The 20,344-nt window shown below is 38.4% G+C and overlaps 1 non-coding gene across 1 annotated transcript; it reads right to left on the minus strand.

Moving 5' to 3' along the window:
• Nucleotides 1-18,803: 18,803 nt before the first annotated feature.
• LOC112731303 (small nucleolar RNA R71) lies at nt 18,804-18,911 on the minus strand. The gene has a single exon (XR_003167087.1). It is a non-coding gene; the product is annotated as a small nucleolar RNA R71 (small nucleolar RNA).
• Between the last annotated feature and the right edge of the window lie 1,433 nt (nt 18,912-20,344).

A 20,344-nucleotide genomic window follows, 5' to 3' on the forward strand; every position in this document is an offset into this window, starting at 1 on the left:
CTTGCAATGCGATATTTTTGTGAAAAATCTTTACCGACATTTTTCCTCCGTCAGAGGCTCAGCCAGCAAGTCGTTGGTTGGTCGGCAGATAGAGCCACCTGTAAAGATACTCCAATGCCTAAGTCAGTGTCTTACGATGAGGCGACTAAATTAAGGTAATAGTGACATACCTTGGGAGAGGGGTAGGTCCCTCTCCTTTATCCTATTTTATTCGGGTGGGCTCTCCTTCTACTAAGACCCAGCCCCTCAGAAGCTTCCATCAGTTGGCAGGACCTCTTCAGGAGATCGGTGCATGTGAGGTGCATCTCGTTGTATGAACGGGCGCGGGTCCGTTTGGTGGGCCTCCAACTCTTGTCGGGTTGGGCCAGAAGAGTGTCCCCAATACGACAAAGTATGAGATTCACGTCTAGCATATTCACTTACTCGTGTCTTTGTCGGAGGTAATCTGCGCCCAACACGGCTTCATTAGTAAGGGCCTAGGCTTCTAGTGCGTTCCGCGCGCATGGAGTTTTCCTTTAACCCCTGTTCGAGGGCGTCGCTTCGATTATCCCACCGGGGACATTAAGTGCGTTTAATTGTGATTTGAAAGCACGTGGAAAGGTCGATTTAGCCTTTGACCTTTCGAACTTCTTCTTCCTCAGTTACAATTACCGCTCCCTTTTCATTCCATCATTTTCATTTTTCTCTTCTTTTCCCATGACTGCCACCACCATTCTCCTTCTTCTCTCCATTTTTCATCCTTCCTTCCGTGACTGCTACCCTTGTTTCGACCTGCGGATTTTGCTCTGCCACTGTAGAGGACTTGCTATTTTCTGCTTCTAGCATTTTCTTATGCCAGATAATCAACGATAAGTGTGACCATTTACTTGCACCATTTTTCTTGTTTTCTGCCATGGCTGTCCTGGTTCCTTTTACTGTTGCTTTTTTCGAATCAAACTGGTATTTACTCGATAAATTGGTATTTGCTAGATAGCTTTTAGGGGGTGCCATAGGTGTCCTTCTTGTGGTTTAGGCTAGGGTGGTTTAGTATAGGTGGTGCAGAATTTACAACCACAAACTAACCGGCAAGTGCACCGGGTCGTACTAAGTAATACCTCAGGTGAATGAGAGTCGATCCCATGAGAATTGATGGATTAAGCAATAACGGTTAAGTGATTTACTTAGTTAGACAAGCAGAAAATAGTGTTTGAAAGTTCAAAAGCATTAAACAATAATCCAGAATACCAGAAGACAGGCAAGTAAATAAGTTGGGAATAAAATATGGAGAAGGCAGTTAAGGCTTCAGAGTTATCTATTTTCCAGATTGACTTTCTTATTAGTTTATTTTAATCATGCAAGATTTAATTCATGGCAAACCATATGTGACTAACCCCTAATTGCTTAGACCTTTCTAGTCTCCTCTAACTTTCATCAACCGCCAATTCCTTGGTCAATTAATTCCAATTAGGGGGTAAAGTTTAATTCTAGTTGTTATGCCACAAAAATCCTAATTATCCAAATATAAGAGGATTATATGTCACGTATCCCGTTTAGTCCAGATAATTAGAATTTAGGAGAAATTGTTTTCAAGCTGTTGTTCAAGTAAAGAGATTTTCCAAGTTATACAAGAACTCAATTAGAAAGAGGGTCATACTTCCGTTCCACCCAAATTCAAAAGATAACGAACAAAAACAATTCTTAAATTATAAATCAGTACATGAATTAAAATAGAAAAATAATAGAATCAATCCATACAATAGACAGAGCTCCTAACCTTAACAGTGGAGGTTTAGTTGCTCATAAAAAAGAGTGAAAAAAAACTAGGATTATGGTAAACTGTAAATTCGGCTGAGGTGGAATGAAAAGTGGAATAATGTTCCTCTCTCAGAAGAGAAGTTTTTTTTTCTCTTTTATATCTAATCCTAATTAATTTAAATTCTATTTTCTAAAACTAAAATAATATCTTTTCCTATTTTAAAATAAAAATAAAGTTTAAATCAAAATTAATTAAATAATCAGCGTTTTCTGCACGTGGCGCATGTCACGCGTACGCGTCAGTCAAGCGTACGCGTCGATGGTCTTCTTCGCGTGTCACGCGTACGCGTTAGGTACGCGCACGCGTCGTTGTGCAAATCTCCAAATCACGCGCACGCGTCAGGTACGCGCACGCGTCGCTCCTTGCTGGTCATCTCCTTTAATTCTTGTGCTGATTCCGTTTGTGCAAGCTTCCTCTCCATCCTCTAAGCCATTCCTGCCCTATATAGCCTTCTTCTCTTTTTCTGCGGAAGCTCCACCAAATCCAACCGAATACTACCTAAAATAAATAGAATTGCACAAGACTCAAAGTAGCATCCATAGTGGCTAAATGATAATTAATTATTGATTAAACTCAACAAATTAAATGCAAATTCACTAGGAAAAGATAGGAAAGATGCTCACGCATCACAATACCAAACTTGAATTGTTGCTTGTCCTCAAGCAACCAAAACTAATACAAGACTAAGATGTGAATTTGCATGAGAATGTGAGTTCGATTAAGCTCATGTCTCTTCTTATAGTGGGGTTTATAACTGTAATCCTGAATAGTTTTGGCATCCCATTCTCCTTTGAATTAGAAGGATGTCATTGTCATTCGGAATTTGAATCCAGATAATATTATGAATTCTCTGATCTTTTGTAACTCAATTTAATCCTTGAATACATCAGTTTTTCTTTGTTTTGTCTCAAGCTTCACTTGACACGGAAATACCACAAGCACTTAACTGGGGAACTCTTTTGAAGTTTTGATTTTTTCTTCAGCTACTCCCAGACAGTGGTGCTCAAAGCCTTTGGCATACTCTGCTAATTACAATTGATCTCAACTCCAAATGTTTTGTCTCAAGGATTACTTGACACAAGAACACCACAAGCATATGACTAGGGGAACAACTTTTTGAGCTTTTAATCATGTCTGACCTCCCTAGTCATTGATGCTCAGAGCCTTGGACCTTGCTTTTATATCCTTTTTTTTTAATTTTTTTTTTTGCTGTTTCTTTTGCTTCAAGGATTAAATTTTTGTTTATTTCAGAGAAGTCATAATAATTCTCTAAATCCCTGTTCCTTGTACATCAATATTCTTTGATTGAAATTTAAATATGCACTGTTCATATCATGCATTCAGAGTCGCAGAAAATACAACCACAATTGAATAAATGAGACTACTCTAAAATTAAACTCAATTTCTCATGCACTACATCTATTCTTTTTTCTTTTTGATTTCAAGCTCAGTGGGTAATACATGAGGCACCTTTCAACATTAAAGCAAATAATAGAAAATTTTAAAACAGTAGAACTAAACTAGAACCTAGGAATTTATCTAATAAAGGATCATGCAATAAACGAGACAAAATAGCAGAAAACCAGAATATAACATAGTAAGAACGGGAAGGAATATAGAACGAAAGGAATTCAACCACCTCAGTTATCCTGGTGGCCGTTTTATTCTTCATGCTGTGCTCCTCCGTGAAGATGACTCGCCTCCCTTTGGTACCATAAAAATAAACAGAAAAAAAACATCAGCGAAGCGACAACACCAAACTTAAAGGTTTGCTTGTCCTCAAGCGAAGAAGAACTGAAAACAAAAACAAATAGTATGATGAAAGAAGAATAAAAGGATAAAAGAACAAGAGAGAATAAAAATCAAAACTAGGCGGCGCACTAGTGGAGTTGTGCGGCGCATGCGACGCGTACGCGTACAGCACGCGTACGCGTGGGTTGCCCGATTTTGAAAGTGACTCGTAAGCGTCTGGCACGCGTACACGTGCCCTTGGTTTGTGCGAATCGCGCGAAGGCCACCGCGTGCACGCACCACTCTCTGTTCGCATGGCCTGGGAACCAAAATTCTCATATGACGCGTACGCGTTAGGGACGCGTACGCGTGGATGGCCATTGTGGGAAAACGACGCGTTCGCGTCCCTGGGCTTGTGCTCCCAACACAATTCCAACCCCACACCATCATGACTCTCTGGCTATACACCCATTTACGCAGATTTGCAGGGTCACGCGTACGCGTGGGGGACGCGCACGCATGGGTGGCTAAAAGCGCAAACGACACGCACGTGTGAGGTACGCGTACGCGTGGGCTTGTTTGTGCTCAAAACATAGTTCCAGCGCCACTCCTGCTCAACTTTCTATGTCGAACACCCCTTTTTTTTGCATAATCCTTCTCGAAGTGTTCGGTTCCTGTTCTAAAATAGCTGCATGATCAGAATAAATAAGAAGAACAGTAAAATCTCAATAAAAATCAAATAAATAAGAAAATCACTACTACGAAAAGTAACTAAGGATACGAAATTATCGGGTTGCCTCCCGACAAGCGCTTCTTTAACGTCACTAGCTTGACGGTCAGTTCTGCTAATTCAACAGATGAGCAGACCTCTGGCGATCGATCTCGCCTCTAAGATAGTGCTTCAACCTCTGGCCATTCACTATAAATTTTCTGTCAGAATTCTCTTCCTGTATTTCCACATGACCATATGGTGAAGCTCTAGTAACCACAAACGGTCCTGACCACCGGGATTTCAGCTTCCCGAAAAAGAGTTTGAGCCTTGAATTATGCAGAAGCACTCTCTGTCCTAGCTCAAAGACTCTGATGGCAATCTTCTTGTCCTGTAATAACTTGGTTCTCTCCTTATAGAACTTGGCATTCTCATAGGTTGAATATCTGAATTTATCAAGCTCATTCAACTGAAGCATTCGCTTAATTCCTGCAGCTTCTGAATCAAGATTCAGATACCTGATTGCCCAGTAAGCTTTATGCCCCAGCTCGACTGGCAAGTGACAGGCTTTGCCATAGACCAACTGATAAGGGGACATGCCAATGGGAGTCTTGTACGCTGTCCGGTATGACCAGAGAGCATCATCAAGCTTCCTAGACCAGTCCTTTCTTGAAACACTGACGGTCTTCTCTAGAATCCTCTTGAGTTCCCTGTTTGAAACTTCAACCTGTCCACTTGTCTGAGGGTGATAGGGGGTTGCCACTTTATGACAGACTCTATATCTATGCAGAAGAGAGTCCAGCTGTCTGTTATAGAAGTGACTTCCTCCATAACTAATGAGTGTCCTTGGGACACCAAACCGGCTAAAGATATATCTCTGAAGAAAGCTCATTACCACCTTGGCGTCATTGGTGGGTAAAGCCACAGCTTCTACCCACTTGGACACATAGTCAACTGTCACTAGAATATAGTTGTTTGAATGTGAGGGTGGGAAAGGTCTCATGAAATCAATACCCCACACATCAAACAAATCAACCTCAAGAATCCCCTGCTGTGGCATTTCATGATTGGCAAGGAGATTCGTGGCTTTTTCACATCTGTCGGCCAGTAAAACCCGCTCTGAAGGACCTTTGTAGCTGTCCTTTCACCACCAAAGTGACCTCCATAATCAGAACCATGACAGTGCCAAAGAATCTGCTGTGTTTCTTCATCTGGGACACGTCTCCGGATGATACCATCTGAACACCTTTTAAAAAGGTATGGTTCCTCCCAAATGTATTAATTTGCATCAGTCAATAGCTTCTTTACTTGTTTCCTACTATACTTCTTTGGAATAAAATTCATGGATTTGTAATTCGCAATGTCTACAAACCATGGAGCCTGCTTAATAAGGAACAATTGCTCATCCAAAAATGTCTCAGTCACAGATGTGGGTAGTTGTACTCCTGCTTCAGGCTCAATTCGGGAGAGATGGTCAGCTACTTGATTTTTTGACCCTTTTCTGTCTTTTATCTCAATATCAAACTCCTGAAGGAGTAACACCCATCTAATTAATCTTGGTTTAGAATCCTGTTTGGTTAGAAGGTACCTCAAAGCAGCATGATCAGTATAAATAATAATCTTAGAACCAATTAAATAAGACCTAAACTTATCAACAGCATACACAATAGCTAATAATTCTTTTTCTGTAGTTGTGTAATTCTTTTGGGCATCATTTAACACACGGCTAGCATAGTAAATGACATGTATAAGCTTGCCATGCCTCTATCCTAAAATAGCTCCTATAGCAAAATCACTAGCATCACACATTAACTCAAATGGTAAATCCCAGTTAGGGGGAGCTATAATGGGGGCAGAGGTAAGGTTTGCTTTCAGAGTTTCAAAAGCATGCAGACATTCAGCATTAAAAACAAAGGAAACATCAACAACCAACAAGTTGCTTAATGGTTTAGCAATTTTAGAAAAATCCTTTATAAATCTTCTATAAAATCCTGTATGACCCAAGAAACTCCTGACTGCCTTAACATTAGCTGGTGGTGGTAATTTTTTAATTACCTCCACCTTTGCTCTATCAACCTCAATTCCCTTACTTGAAATCCAGTGTCCAAGAACAATACCTCCTGTAACCATAAAATGACATTTTTCCCAATTTAGAACAAGGTTTGATTCTTGACACCGTTTCAAGACAAGAGATAAATGCTTAAGGCAGGATTCAAAAAAATTACCAAAAACAGAAAAATCATCCATAAATACCTCAATGAACTTTTCAACCATATCAGAAAAAATTGAAAGCATACACCTCTGAAAAGTTGCTAGAGCATTACAAAGTCCAAAAGGCATTCTCCTATAGACAAATACTCCAAAAGGGCATGTGAATGCTGTCTTCTCTTGATCTTGAGGGTCCACTGCAATTTGATTATATCCAGAATATCCATCTAGAAAACAATAGAAGGCATGACCGGCTAACCTCTCAAGCATCTTATCAATGAAAGACAGGGGGAAGTGATCCTTCCTTGTAGTAGTGTTGAGCCTCCTGTAGTCTATACACATTCTCCATCCTGTGACTGTCCTTGTAGGAATAAGCTCATTCTTTTCATTCTTGATCACTGTCATCCCTCTTTTCTTGGGAACTACCTGCACAGGACTTACCCAAGAACTATCAGAAATAGGGTAAATAATACCTGCTTTCCATAATTTCATTACCTCTTTTTGGACCACCTCTTTCATGGTTGGATTGAGTCTCCTTTGTGGTTGCACAATTGGTTTAGCATCATCTTCAAGGAGGATCTTGTGCATACACTTGGTTGGACTAATCTCCTTCAAGTCACTAATGGTCCATCCAAGAGCTGTTTTATGGCTTCTGAGCATTGAAATAAGCGCCTCTTCCTCTTCAGGCTTCAGGGAAGAGCTAATAATCATTGGATAGGAATCATTTTCACCTAAAAGCACATATTTCAGAGAAGGAAGTAAAGGTTTAAGCTCAAGCTTGGAGGCTTCCTCCTCTACTTTAGGCGTGTGAACCATAGCCTTCTGGGGTGGTGAATCATCAACTTCAACTAATTCATACTCAGAAATATGATCCAGAATGTCATCAAGCACCTCAGCTTTCAGTACCTCTTTAACAAGTGGTTCAATAACATCTATTTTCATACACTCTTCAGAATCATTAGGGTGCTTGAGAGCTTCAAAAACATTAAGGACCACCTGTTCTTCATTGACCCTCAGGGTTAATTCACCCTTTTGCACATCAATCAGAGCTCTACCTGTAGCTAAAAAGGGTCTACCAAGTATAATAGAGGATTTTACCTCCTCTTCCATGTCTAATATAACAAAATCAACAGGAAAATGAATGGTCATACTTTCACAAGTAAATCCTCAACAACACCCACGGGTAATTTAATAGAAAGATTAGCAAGTTGAAGAAAAATACGAGTGGATTTTACCTCCTCAATTTGAAGCTTTTTCATCACTGAAACTGGCATGAGATTGATGCTAGCTCCAAGATCACATAAAGCCCTCTGAATGGTGACATCTCCAATGGTGCAAGGAATTACAAAGCTCTCTGGATCTGGCATCTTCTCAGGAAGGTTATGTTGGATAATGGTCAGGGACGCGTACGCGTGGATGGCCATTGTGGGAAAACGACGCGCACGCGTCAGGGACGCGTACGCGTGGTGGGGCTTGTGCTCCCAGCACAATTCCAGCCCCACACCATCATGATTCTCTGGCCATACACCCATTTACACTCGGGAGCGATATGTGGAGGTGGTCCCGAGGAGGTGAACTACGAGCTTTTGGTTTTGGGCCCTAGGGAACGTATTTGTCTTCTCAACCTTGATGCTTTTCGTGTCCCTGACTGGATGCAGGTATATAAGCCTATCTTCACCGTCCTGGGCATCCGGTTTTCCTTTTCACCATTCATCCTGACTCTCTTAAATAGATGTGACGTTGCCCCTCTCAGCTTCACCCCAACAGCTGGGGCTGCCATCCGGTGCTTCGAGATGGTTTGCGAGTACTTAGAGCTCCTGGCTACTATAGAAGTTTTTCTTTATTTTTTCCTTCTTACAAATCCTTTCTGGGAGGGTAAGCATAAGAAAGGGTACCTCTCCTTCCGAGTTGTGCAAAACTGAAGGACCTTCAGCTTCTTCGAAGATTCCTTCCATGGCTTTAAAGAAACCTTTTTTAAAGTGAGGCCGCTTGAGGTCATCACCCTTTCTGGCTTACCCACGAGGGGAAGAGGCACATCTCGACCTACTATAGCTTTGGCGCTAGCTCCAACTATTTGATCAAGGTGACTTATAAGGGTGTAGGTCGGCAAAATCAGCAGATTATCGATGTCTTATTGGCCGTGTTTGTCCCTAATACCCTTAACCCCCATCTTCTGATGGGTGATTGGGACGCCATCCGAGATTGTGTTGGTAAGTGTAAGACGCTTTATCCGTTACTATTCTTCCATTTTCCTGACTTCTATGCTGTAACTTATTTATGAATTCGTAACTTGACTTTTGATTTTTCCTTACAATTGAGATGGCCGCTGAGAATACCATCCTTAGTCGCTTGATGAGCCACTTTATCCCCAAAGAAGATGACGACGCCTCCAACTCCCCCAATCCTCAAGCAGAGATCCCCCATCCTGAAGAACTGGAGGTCTAACCCTAACCTCAACCCGATCCCCAACCTAGGCATAGTACGATGGGTGAGGTCGACTAGGGCAAGGCTGCTATGGTTGAGCACTCTTCGGGTGCTCGGGTGGAGGAAGATGAGGTACTCGTGATCCCCAATCCTAAGAAGAGGAAGTCTAGGTCTTCTAATTCGGGGCAAGCTCTAATAGTTATGAAAAAGCACTTTGATGCGGGCACTTTCATCGATTCCCAACTACTGCCGGGCACCAAAACTTTCTTCTGCGATGAAGACCTGACGATTCAGGCTAAGTGGATATACCGAAGCCATCTCCGAGCTCTCGCTATTGCGAGGAAGGTTGAGCCAATCTTGGCCCAATGCCAGACTCTGGATGAAAAGTATATGATGGCTCAGTATAAAATTTCTAAGCTGAAGGCTGAGGGAGAAAACATGAGGAACTAACTGATAGGCACCAAGAAGTAGCAGAAAGAGGATAGCGAGGAGATTCAGCGACTGACTGATCAATATACCGGCCTCCTAAAGCAAATCAATGAAGCTCAAGGTCGGGCCATGACGGCAAAAGATTGGGTGAAGGAGCTGGAAAAAGAGCTGGCTGAGGCCGTAAAATCGGCAGATGCTACTCATCTTGAGGCCACCAACATGCAAAAAAAGAATAAGGAAATTATAAAGGATGCCCAAGATGCTATTTCTACTACCTAAGAGGCAATGAAGGCTCAAGTGCTTCTGCCCGCTCCTGGCTTCGACACTTCTTCTATCGGTGCTTTCAAAATGATCCAGGATGGCAAGATTGTGGATATGCTGAGAAAATAACTACTTTCATTCTTGTAATCAAACTCTTTTGTTGTAATTTGAAGTTTTTAGTTGCTTTTGTGTTGTCGGGCCGATTTGTTGCCCTATCAGTAAACTTGGAACTGGTGGTTTGTAAACTTTAAAATTTTGAACTTGTAGATTTGGTTTGTATACTTAAGCCGTAGTGGCCGATTAATCGTGTGATTATTATGCTATTGACCGTTTAGTTGTATTTCGATAAATATCCATTTATTCCTGCAGGGTTTCCCAGGTTGATCAGTCTTTGAAAGCTGTAGTTATAACTTTTTATAAACTATATTTCGACGATAGACCATGCTCAACAAAAAAGAATTAACAAATGGGCCTCGTCAAAACCCTTGCCACCGTTCCGAGTTGACAGTAAGGGAAAAGAGTACCCCTTCTTTTTATAAACTATACTTCAACAAGAAAATGTGCAACAAAAGTGAAACTAAAACAAAGACATAGGTTAATAAAATGAATAAGGAAAGTAACAAGGTATAACCAAATCATCTTTGGAGACCGTGAAAGTGTAGACCTTTACGAGTAAAACCTCCTCAGGGTTGTCGCGTTCCATGTTCTCGAGAGTTCCTTCTCATCTAGTCGCTCCAGCTTATACGCCTTTCCCTGCACCTCTTTCACCCTGTAAGGCCCTTTCCAATTGGGGACAGCTTTCCTTCCCCTAGTGTCAATTTCAGTAACCGTCCACATTCTCACTATGATCCTCATCGTTTCTCTCTCTTCTCTTCGTCTCTCTTCTCTCCCACCCACGTGAAGTATTCCAAAAGTAAAATAAGAAAAAAGAACTCTGCTTAGTATTCAAATCAAAGATGAAAAAGGTAGGTTACTAAAATCAAGCAAGAAGAAAGTCAAACAAGCTAGGGATCTAAGCAAATATCACATCCAAAGGCTACATTAGAGAAAGTTTTTCTTCTTTATGCTTCATTGAACATTGTTGAAGAAACATTCTCTCTACATGTACCGAACTGGAAAGATCAAGAAGTTAAAGATTATGGAGCTTTGCTACAGATCAACGGTCAAGAAAGAAACTTGGAGTCAAAGCACAAATGAATGGCCAAGATTCTTCAAGAAAATTGAAAAAGAATGAAAGAGAAGATGGTAGGTACGGATGCATGTAAAGTTCACTCACTGCTGCTATTCTATCTCTCTTCTACGCCGCTGCTGCTGATATTGGGAAAAAAAAGTCAAATGTGCTGAAGCCAAGTATTAAGCTTTGGAAGCTTTACTTCTCTATTAAAAGGGTAAACGGCCAGGGGTTGGTTCAAGGAGTGAGAATACAAAGGTTGGGTTTCCATAGCTTACAAAGCTATACCTATCTTCTCCTTTATGGTTCTTTATTGAATATTCAGCTTTTTCAGTTTTATCTTTCTTATGGAAAAAAGTATTAATGTGAGAAATTAAGAAAAAGCCATTGAGAGAAAAGGTAAAGAGAGTTAGACTTGGAGAAAAGTCAAATGTTTATTTCAGAAATTTTTTGTACATTTTTTTATTTAGTTTTCATGATCTTGAGGGGATTCCCTTGTTAAGTTAGGTGTGTACTTAGTGGTTGAAAATTTAGGGAGTGAACATAGTCAATCTAGCTTGGGTAGAAGCTGGGTTTGTCCCAGATAGGATTGGGTTAAATCCTAGAGAAATTGGTGTTTGTAATCTTTAAAAGATAGTAAAAATTCTACTACAATTGTGGAGAGACTGGATGTAGGTCACGTTGCACATGGTGGCTGAACTAAGATATATGGTTATGTCACTCTTCTTTCTCTGATCTAATTCTGGTTTTATTTTCTAATAGACAAAATAAAATTGTCTCTTATTTATTTTATCCAGCAAGATGTCACAGCAACTCTGATCCCATACAACTCTATTTTGACTCCTCTATCGACAAGAGACAAAATAAAAGTGTCTCTTGCATTTTCAACAAAATTAGACTTAACAGATTCTCTAAGTTCTATCCAGTTTGAAGTAAAATCCAGCAAAGTAAAAAGATACTTAGATTCAACCCCTCTTCTCTAAGCCACTGATAACCATCAAAGCTAAAATCGTTGGTGGTGGTAGTGGTGGCTATGGACAATGAAGATGATGGTGGTGGTAGCAGTTGTGGTGGCGAAAGAACTTGTGGTAGTAATGATAAAAGTGGAGGAAGTGGTGGTGTATTCTTCTCCTCCATTGAATTTTATTTTCTTTTTTCTAACTACTAATGTGGATTTGACCTTTGTATGGTGCTACTATTTATCATGAGAAACATACACTACTCACATTTCTCACCCGCATAATTATTATTGGAAGATCCACCACTAAAATGCCTCCATGATTATTATTACAACGATGAACATTCATCGACAATGACGGGTAATGGACGGCTATGATTATTAAAAGTCATAGGAGTAACATTACTCAAGGGAGCCTGTGGAACACTTAAATTGAAGCTTTATAACATTGCTGGTATAATTGCTTGTTGCAGATTCTACATCTGTTTATTATAATTAAACTCATTTGGGGGCAGCTACAATGTGCTGTGAGCTACCATCATTAAAACCACAACTACTACCACTATTGTTGCTACTATCAATTCTAACATTAACGCTAATAATAGTATTATTAGCATGATTTTCTGCCCTTGCACTTACACCTGTAATTGCACCTTTACGTCTACTTCTATTTCTACTAGGTTTAGGGCTTGTGATAGAATTGTTGTAGAGATTAAAGAAACTCGATAGAAGAGGGAGAACTGACGGAGGATAAATGTCGGTAAGAAATTTCTCAATAAAATCATGTTGCAAGTATAATTCTAAACTGACAAATAATCATCGGTCAACGTTTAATTTGTTTGTAACAATGCAAACTAATAAAAATAACCGAAATATTTAAACCTTGGGTCGTCTCTCAAGGAATTACAGCAAATTATGCAATTATTGACTATGAAAAGGTACCTTTTGGGGTTTTTGTAATAAGAGATAAATAATGTAAATAACAAGAAAATAAACTAACAACTAAGAAAGGTCTTAGCAAGGATTGAGAATCGAAATTCCTATCCCCATTATCATCGTCAATTGTGATGGTAATTGTCTTTTTCTCTTACTTAGTTAACCTCTAACAATTGAAAGAAAGTCAAGTGAGCAAAATCAACTTAAGTTCGCAAGTCCTAATCAAAGACTAGATTTAGTGAAGTTCAAGCCAACTAGCAACTTTCAATCACCAATCAACAAGAGACTTTGACAATTCAAGAGTCTCCAAATTACTCAATCTAAGCCAAGAACACAAAAATCTATTTTAAAATTCAACCAAGCATTTTATCAAACACTTGGAAGGTACAAAAGGAAATCAAGGTAAATTGACTAGAAATTTAAAATCTAACAACTACTAAATGAAAGATAACAATGATAACAACTAGATTAAGCAAAAATAAACAAAGAAACATCAAATTACATTAATGGAAATTAAATTCAACAAGGAGTTCATAAACGTGAAAGTGACATGAAGGGAAAATTAACAAGAAGACTAAGAAGATTAAAGCAATGGAACAAGGAAAAGTAGAGGAAACTAAATCAAAACAAGCAATTAAACCTAAATCTAAGAGGAATCTACCCTAATCTAACCTAACTCTAGAGAAAAGAGAGAGCTTCTCTCTCTAGAATATGACTTAAAGCATGTTCCTAAACTATTCCTCTGTCCTCCCCTTGTTCCTTCATGAATTTTGCATCAAATGGCTTTAGAAATGAGTGGATTTGGGCTTCAGCCAGTCCAGAAATCACCCCAGCGTGTTGCCTTTAATGAGGTTACGTGACGCTTGTCACGTGTACGCGTCACTGGCAACTTTCTTCATCACGCGTACGCGTCGCCTTGACAAATTTCTTCTTCACGCGCACGCGTTGAGCACGCGTACGCGTCGCCTTGAATGTTCCAAATCCTCATTTTCCATGAATTATCCATCTTGCATGCTTTTCTCTTCATTCCTTTGATTCATTCCTTGCCCCAATTCAATCCTGAAATAACTAACGAACATATCAAGGTTTCGAATGGAATCAAAGTGAATTAAATTTAACTAATTGAAGGTCTAAAAAGCATGTTTTTAACTATTAAGCACAATTAGGAGAAATTCATGAAACCATGCTATTTTGTTGAATAAATGGGAGAAAAGTTAAAAAAATCCACCAAATACAATACAAAATAACCCATAAAATTGTGGTTTATCAACCTCCCTACACTTAAACATTAGCATGTCCTCATGCTAAATTCAAGAAAGACAAAAAAGGGTAATCAGTTTATTCAAATGCAAACTATCTAAATGCAAGCTACCTACATGCATCTAGCTATTCTAATTACTATATATATATATATATATATATATATATATATATATATATATATATATATATATATATTGTGGTCAAAATGAGTCAAATTTCTAAGAAATCATATATGCACAATCAAGGGCTAAATCAATCATATCAAAACACATTCATAATTGAATTGAGTTATTCAAAAGAGTTCACAACTTGCAAGATAAGCAATGATCAAAGATGGACATATGGAATTGAGAAATTGAACCCTTACCGAATGTGTATATGCACTCTAATCGCTCAAGTGTTTAGGGTTAATCCACTCAATTCTCCTCTAATCATGCTTTCTAAAGTTTGTTCTTCATCTAACTAATCAACAAATATTTAGTGTACATATGCAAATATCATAAGGGCTTTTCAAGGTTGTAACGGGGCTAAGGTAAGGGTGAGGATATATGTATGGCCAAGTGAACTATCATTTGAATCTTTGACTAACCTAAGTTCTCACCTAACACATACATCCACTCTATACAATTCTAAAATCAAGCTTAGCCACCCAAAATCTCACTTTACATATATTCACACACTCATGTATCAATTCTAATTCCATCACATATGTATTAATTTTCTTATTGAAATTCACATTGGGGTAATTTTGTTCCCTATTTATTTATTTCTCTTTTTTATTTTGTTTTTTTATATGAAAGCATAATATATATGATGAGCGGATAATTTATACGCTTTTTGGCATTGTTTTTAGTATATTTTTAGTAGAATCTAGTTACTTTTAGGGATGTTTTCATTAGTTTTTATGTTAAATTCACATTTCTGGACTTTACTATAAGTTTGTGTGTTTTTCTGTGATTTCAGGTATTTTCTGGCTGAAATTGAGGGACTTGAGCAAAAATCAGATTCAGAGGTTGAAGAAGGACTGCTGATGTTGTTGGATTCTGACCTCCCTGCACTCAAAGTAGATTTTCTGGAGCTACAGAACTCAAAATGGCGCGCTTCTAATTGCGTTGGAAAGTAGACATCCAGGGCTTTCCAGCAATATATAATAGTCCATACTTTGGCCGAGTTTAAACAACGTAAAAGGGCGTTGAACGCCAATTCTACGCTTCTGTCTGGAGTTAAACGCCAGAAACACGTTACAAGCCAGAGTTGAACGCCAGAAATACGTTACAAACTGGCGTTCAACTCCAAGAATGACCTCTCCACGTGGAAACTTCAAGCTCAGCCCAAGCACACACCAAGTGGGCCACGGAAGTGGATTTATGCATCAATTACTTACTTCTGTAAACCATAGTAACTAGTTTAGTATAAATAGGACTTTTTACTATTGTATTAGACATCTTGGGACGTCTGGTTCTTAGATCAGAGGGGCTGGCCATTCGGCCATGCCTGGACCTTTCACTTATGTATTTTCAACGGTAGAGTTTCTACACCCCATAGATTAAGGTGTGGAGCTCTGCTGTTCCTCAAAGATTAATGCAAAGTACTACTGTTTTTCTATTCAATTCAACTTATTCCGATTCTAAGATATTCATTCGCACTTCAATATGAATGTGATGAACGTGACAATCATCATCATTCCCCCACGAACGCGTGCCTGACAACCACTTCCGTTCCACCTTAGATTGGATGATTATCTCTTGGATCTCTTAATCAGAATCTTCGTGGCATAAGCCAGATTGATGGCGGCATTCATGAGAGTTCGGAAAGTCTAAACCTTGTCTGTGGTATTCCGAGTAGGACTCTGGAATTGAATGACTGTGACGTACTTCAAACTCGCGAGTGCTGGGCGTAGTGACAGACGCAAAAGGAGGATGAATCCTATTCCAGTATGATCGAGAACCTCAGATGATTAGTCGTGCTATGACAGAGCATTTGGACCATTTTCACAAGAGGATAGGATGCAACCATTGACCACGGTGATGCCTCCAGACGATTAGCCATGCAGTGACAGCGCATCGGACCATTTTCCAGAGAGGATGAAAAGTAGCCATTGACAATGGTGATGTCCTTACATAAAGCCAGCCATGGAAAGGAGTAAGACTGATTGGATGAAGACAGCAGGTAAGCAGAAGTTCAGAGGAATGAACGCATCTCCATACGCTTATCTGAAATTCTCACCAATGATATACATAAGTATTTCTATCTTATTTTCTATTTATTTATTATAATTTTCGAAAACTCCATAACTATTTGATATCCGCCTGACTGAGATTTACAAGATGACCATAGCTTGCTTCATACCAACAATCTCCGTGGGATCGACTCTTACTCACGTAAGGTTTATTACTTGGACGACCCAGTGCACTTGCTGGTTAGTTGTATCGAAGTTGTGAATGAAAAACGATTTATTAAGACGTGCGTACAGAGTTTCTAGCGCCGTTGCCTGAGATCACAATTTCGTGCACCAAGTTTTTGGCGCCGTTGCCAGGGATTGTTCGAGTTTGGACAACTGACAGTTCATCTTGTTGCTCAGATTAGGTAATTTTCTTTTTGTTTTAATTTCAAAAATTTTTCAAAAAAAAAAATCTTTCAAAAATTTCTCATCTGTTTTCGAAAATTATTCTAAAATTTTTAAGAATGAATTCTAGAGTTTCATGAAGCATGTTGAAGCCTGGCTGGCTGTAAAGCCATGTCTAATTCTTTTGGATAGGGGCTTCCAACCATCAGCATAGAGGCAAGTTAATTGGAATGTCAGCTGTGGCATGTCTGAGTTACATACTAAAGCTTGGCTGGCTATTAAGCCATGCCTAACCCTCAGATTGGAGCTTTAGACTAAGAGTACAAGATTCCTGGAATTCATATTAAAAAATTTTGAAATCCTTATTTTTTCTATATGTTTTTCGAAAATAATATACAAAAATCCAAAAAAATTTATAAAATCATAAAAATAAAAAATATTTTGTGTTTCTTGTTTGAGTCTTGAGTCAGATTTTAAGTTTGGTGTCAATTGCATGTGCATCTTGCATTTTTCAAAAAAAATCATGCATTCATGGTGTTCTTCATGATCTTCAAGTTGTTCTTGGTAAATCTTCTTGTTTGATCTTGATGTTTTCTTGTTTTGTGTCTTTTCTTGTTTTTCATATGCATTCTTGAATTCTTAGTGTCTAAGCATTAAAGATTTCTAAGTTTGGTGTCTTGCATGTTTTCTTTGCATAAAAAAATTTTTCAAAAATAAGTTCTTGGTGTTCATCTTGATCTTCAAAGTGTTCTTGGTGTTCATCTTGATATTCATAGCATTCTTGCATGCATTCATTGTTTTGATCCAAAATTTTCATGCATTGAGTCTTTTTCATGTTTTTCTCTCTCATCATTTAAAAATTCAAAAATAAAAAAAAATATCTTTCCTTTTTTTCTCTCTCATAAATTTCGAAAATTTGGATTGACTTTGTCAAAAAATTTTAAAATTCAATTTTTCTTATGAGTCAAATCAAATTTTCAATTTAAAAATCTTATCTTTTTCAAAAATCATATCTTTTTCATTTTTTCTTATTTATTTTCGAAAATTTTAAAAATATTTTTCAAAAATATTTTTCTTATCTTTATCACATAATTTTCGAAAATAACATCATCAATTAATGTTTCGATTCAAAAATTTCAAGTTTGTTACTTACTTGTTAAGAAAGATTCAAACTTTAAGTTTTAGAATCATATCTTGTGATTTCTTGTGAATCAAGTCATTAATTGTGATTTTAAAAATCAAATCTTTTTCAAAACTAATTTCAACCATATCTTTTCAAAAATATCTTTTTATCTTATCTTTTTCAAAATCATATCTTTTTCAAAAATTTGATTTTAAAATATCTTTTCTAACTTCTTATCCTCTTATCTTTTCAAAAATTGATTTTCAAAATTTGTTTCAACTAACTAACTAACATTTTGTTTGTTTCTTATCTTTTTCAAAACTACCTAACTAACTCTCTCTCTAATTTTCGAAAATATCTCCCTCTTTTTTCAAAATTTCTTTTTAATTAACTAATTGTTTTAATTTTTTATTTTTATTTTCGAAAATTACTAACCTTTTTCAAAAACTATTTTTGAAAATCACTAACTCTTTTTCAAAAATTATTTTCGAAAATCCTCTTTCTCTCTCATCTCATTCTATTTATTTATTTATTTACTAACATCTCTTCCTCACTCACCAAAAATCCGAACCCCCTCTCTTTCTCTCTGAGTTCAGATTTTCTCTTCTTCTTTTCTTCTACTCACATAAGGGAACCTCTATACTTGGGCAAAAAGGATCTCTATTATTATTATTTTTCTGTTCCCTCTTTTTCATATGAGTAGGAGCAAGGACAAGAATATTCTTGTTGAAGCAGATCCAGAACCTGAAAGGACTCTGAAGAGGAAACTAAGAGAAGCTAAATTACAACAATCCAGTAAGCACCTTTCAGAAATTTTTGAACAGGAAGAGGAGATGACAGCCGAAAATAATAATAATGCAAGGAGGATGCTTGGTGACTTTACTGCACCTAATTCCAATTTACATGGAAGAAGCATCTCAATCCCAGCCATTGGAGCAAACAATTTTGAGCTTAAACCTCAACTAGTTTCTCTGATGCAACAAAACTGCAAGTTTCATGGACTTCCATCTGAAGATCCTTTTCAGTTCTTAACTGAATTCTTGCAGATCTGTGATACTGTTAAGACTAATGGAGTAAATCCTGAAGTCTATAGGCTCATGCTTTTCCCTTTTGCTGTAAGAGACAGAGCTAGAATATGGTTGGACTCTCAACCTAAAGACAGTCTGAACTCTTGGGATAAGCTGGTCAAGGCTTTCTTAGCCAAGTTCTTTCCTCCTCAAAAGCTGAGCAAGCTTAGAGTGGATGTCCAAACCTTCAGACAGAAAGAAGGTGAATCCCTCTATGAAGCTTGGGAGAGATACAAGCAACTGACCAAAAAGTGACCTTCTGACATGCTTTCAGAATGGACCATCCTGGATATATTCTATGATGGTCTGTCTGAATCAGTTAAGATGTCATTGGATACTTCTGCAGGTGGATCCATTCACCTAAAGAAAATGCCTGCAGAAGCTCAAGAACTCATTGACATGGTTGCTAATAACCAGTTCATGTACACTTCTGAGAGGAATCCCGTGAGTAATGGGACGCCTCAGAAGAAGGGAGTTCTTGAAATTGATACTCTGAATGCCATATTGGCTCAGAACAAAATATTGACTCAGCAAGTCAATATGATTTCTCAGAGTCTGAATGGAATGCAAGCTGCTTCCAACAGTACTCAAGAGGCGTCTTCTGAAGAAGAAGCTTATGATCCTGAGAACCCTGCAATAGCAGAGGTAAATTACATGGGTGAACCTTATGAAAACACCTATAATTCATCATGGAGAAATCATCCAAATTTCTCATGGAAGGATCAACAAAAGCCTCAACAAGGCTTTAATAATGGTGGAAGAAATAGGTTTAACAATAGTAAACCTTTCCCATCATCCACTCAACAACAGATAGAGAACTCTGAACAAAATACTTCTAATTTAGCAAACTTAGTCTCTGATCTATCTAAGGCCACTGTAAGTTTCATGAATGAAACAAGGTCCTCAATTAGAAATTTGGAGGCACAAGTGGGCCAGCTGAGTAAAAGGATCACTGAAATCCCTCCTAGTACTCTCCCAAGCAATACAGAAGAAAATCCAAAAGAAGAGTGCAAGGCCATTGAAATAGTCAACACGGCCGAACCTAGAGAGGAAGGGGAGGACGTGAATCCCAAGGAGGAAGACCCCCTGGGACGTCCAGTGATCAATAAGGAGCTTTTCTCTGAGGAACCAAAGGAATCTGAGACTCATCTAGAGACCATAGAGATTTCATTGAACCTCCTTATGCCATTCATGAGCTCTGATGAGTATTCTTCTTCTAAAGAGAATGAGGATGTTACTGAAGAGCAAGTTGCCAAGTACCCTGGTGCAATCATGAAGCTGAATGCAAGTTTATTTGGTAATGAGACCTGGGAAGATGAATCTCCCTTGTTCACCAATGAACTGAGTGATCTGGAGCAACTGAGATTGCCTCAGAAGAAACAGGATCCTGGAAAGTTCCTAATACCTTGTACCATAGGCACCATGATCTTTAAGGCTCTGTGTGACCTTGGTTCAGGGATAAACCTCATGCCCCTCTCTGTAATAGAGAAACTGGGAATCTTTGGGGTGCAAGCTGCTAAAATCTCATTGGAGATGGCAGACAATTCAAGAAAACAAGCTTATGGACAAGTAGAGGATGTGTTAGTAAAGGTTGAAGGCCTTTACATCCCTGCTGATTTCATAATCCTAGATACTGGGAAGGATGAGGATGAATCCATCATCCTTGGAAGACCCTTCCTAGCCACAGCAAGAGCTGTGATTGA

The sequence above is a fragment of the Arachis hypogaea genome, chromosome 12 (assembly GCF_003086295.3).
Source record: "Arachis hypogaea cultivar Tifrunner chromosome 12, arahy.Tifrunner.gnm2.J5K5, whole genome shotgun sequence".
Taxonomy (NCBI): Eukaryota; Viridiplantae; Streptophyta; class Magnoliopsida; order Fabales; family Fabaceae; genus Arachis; species Arachis hypogaea.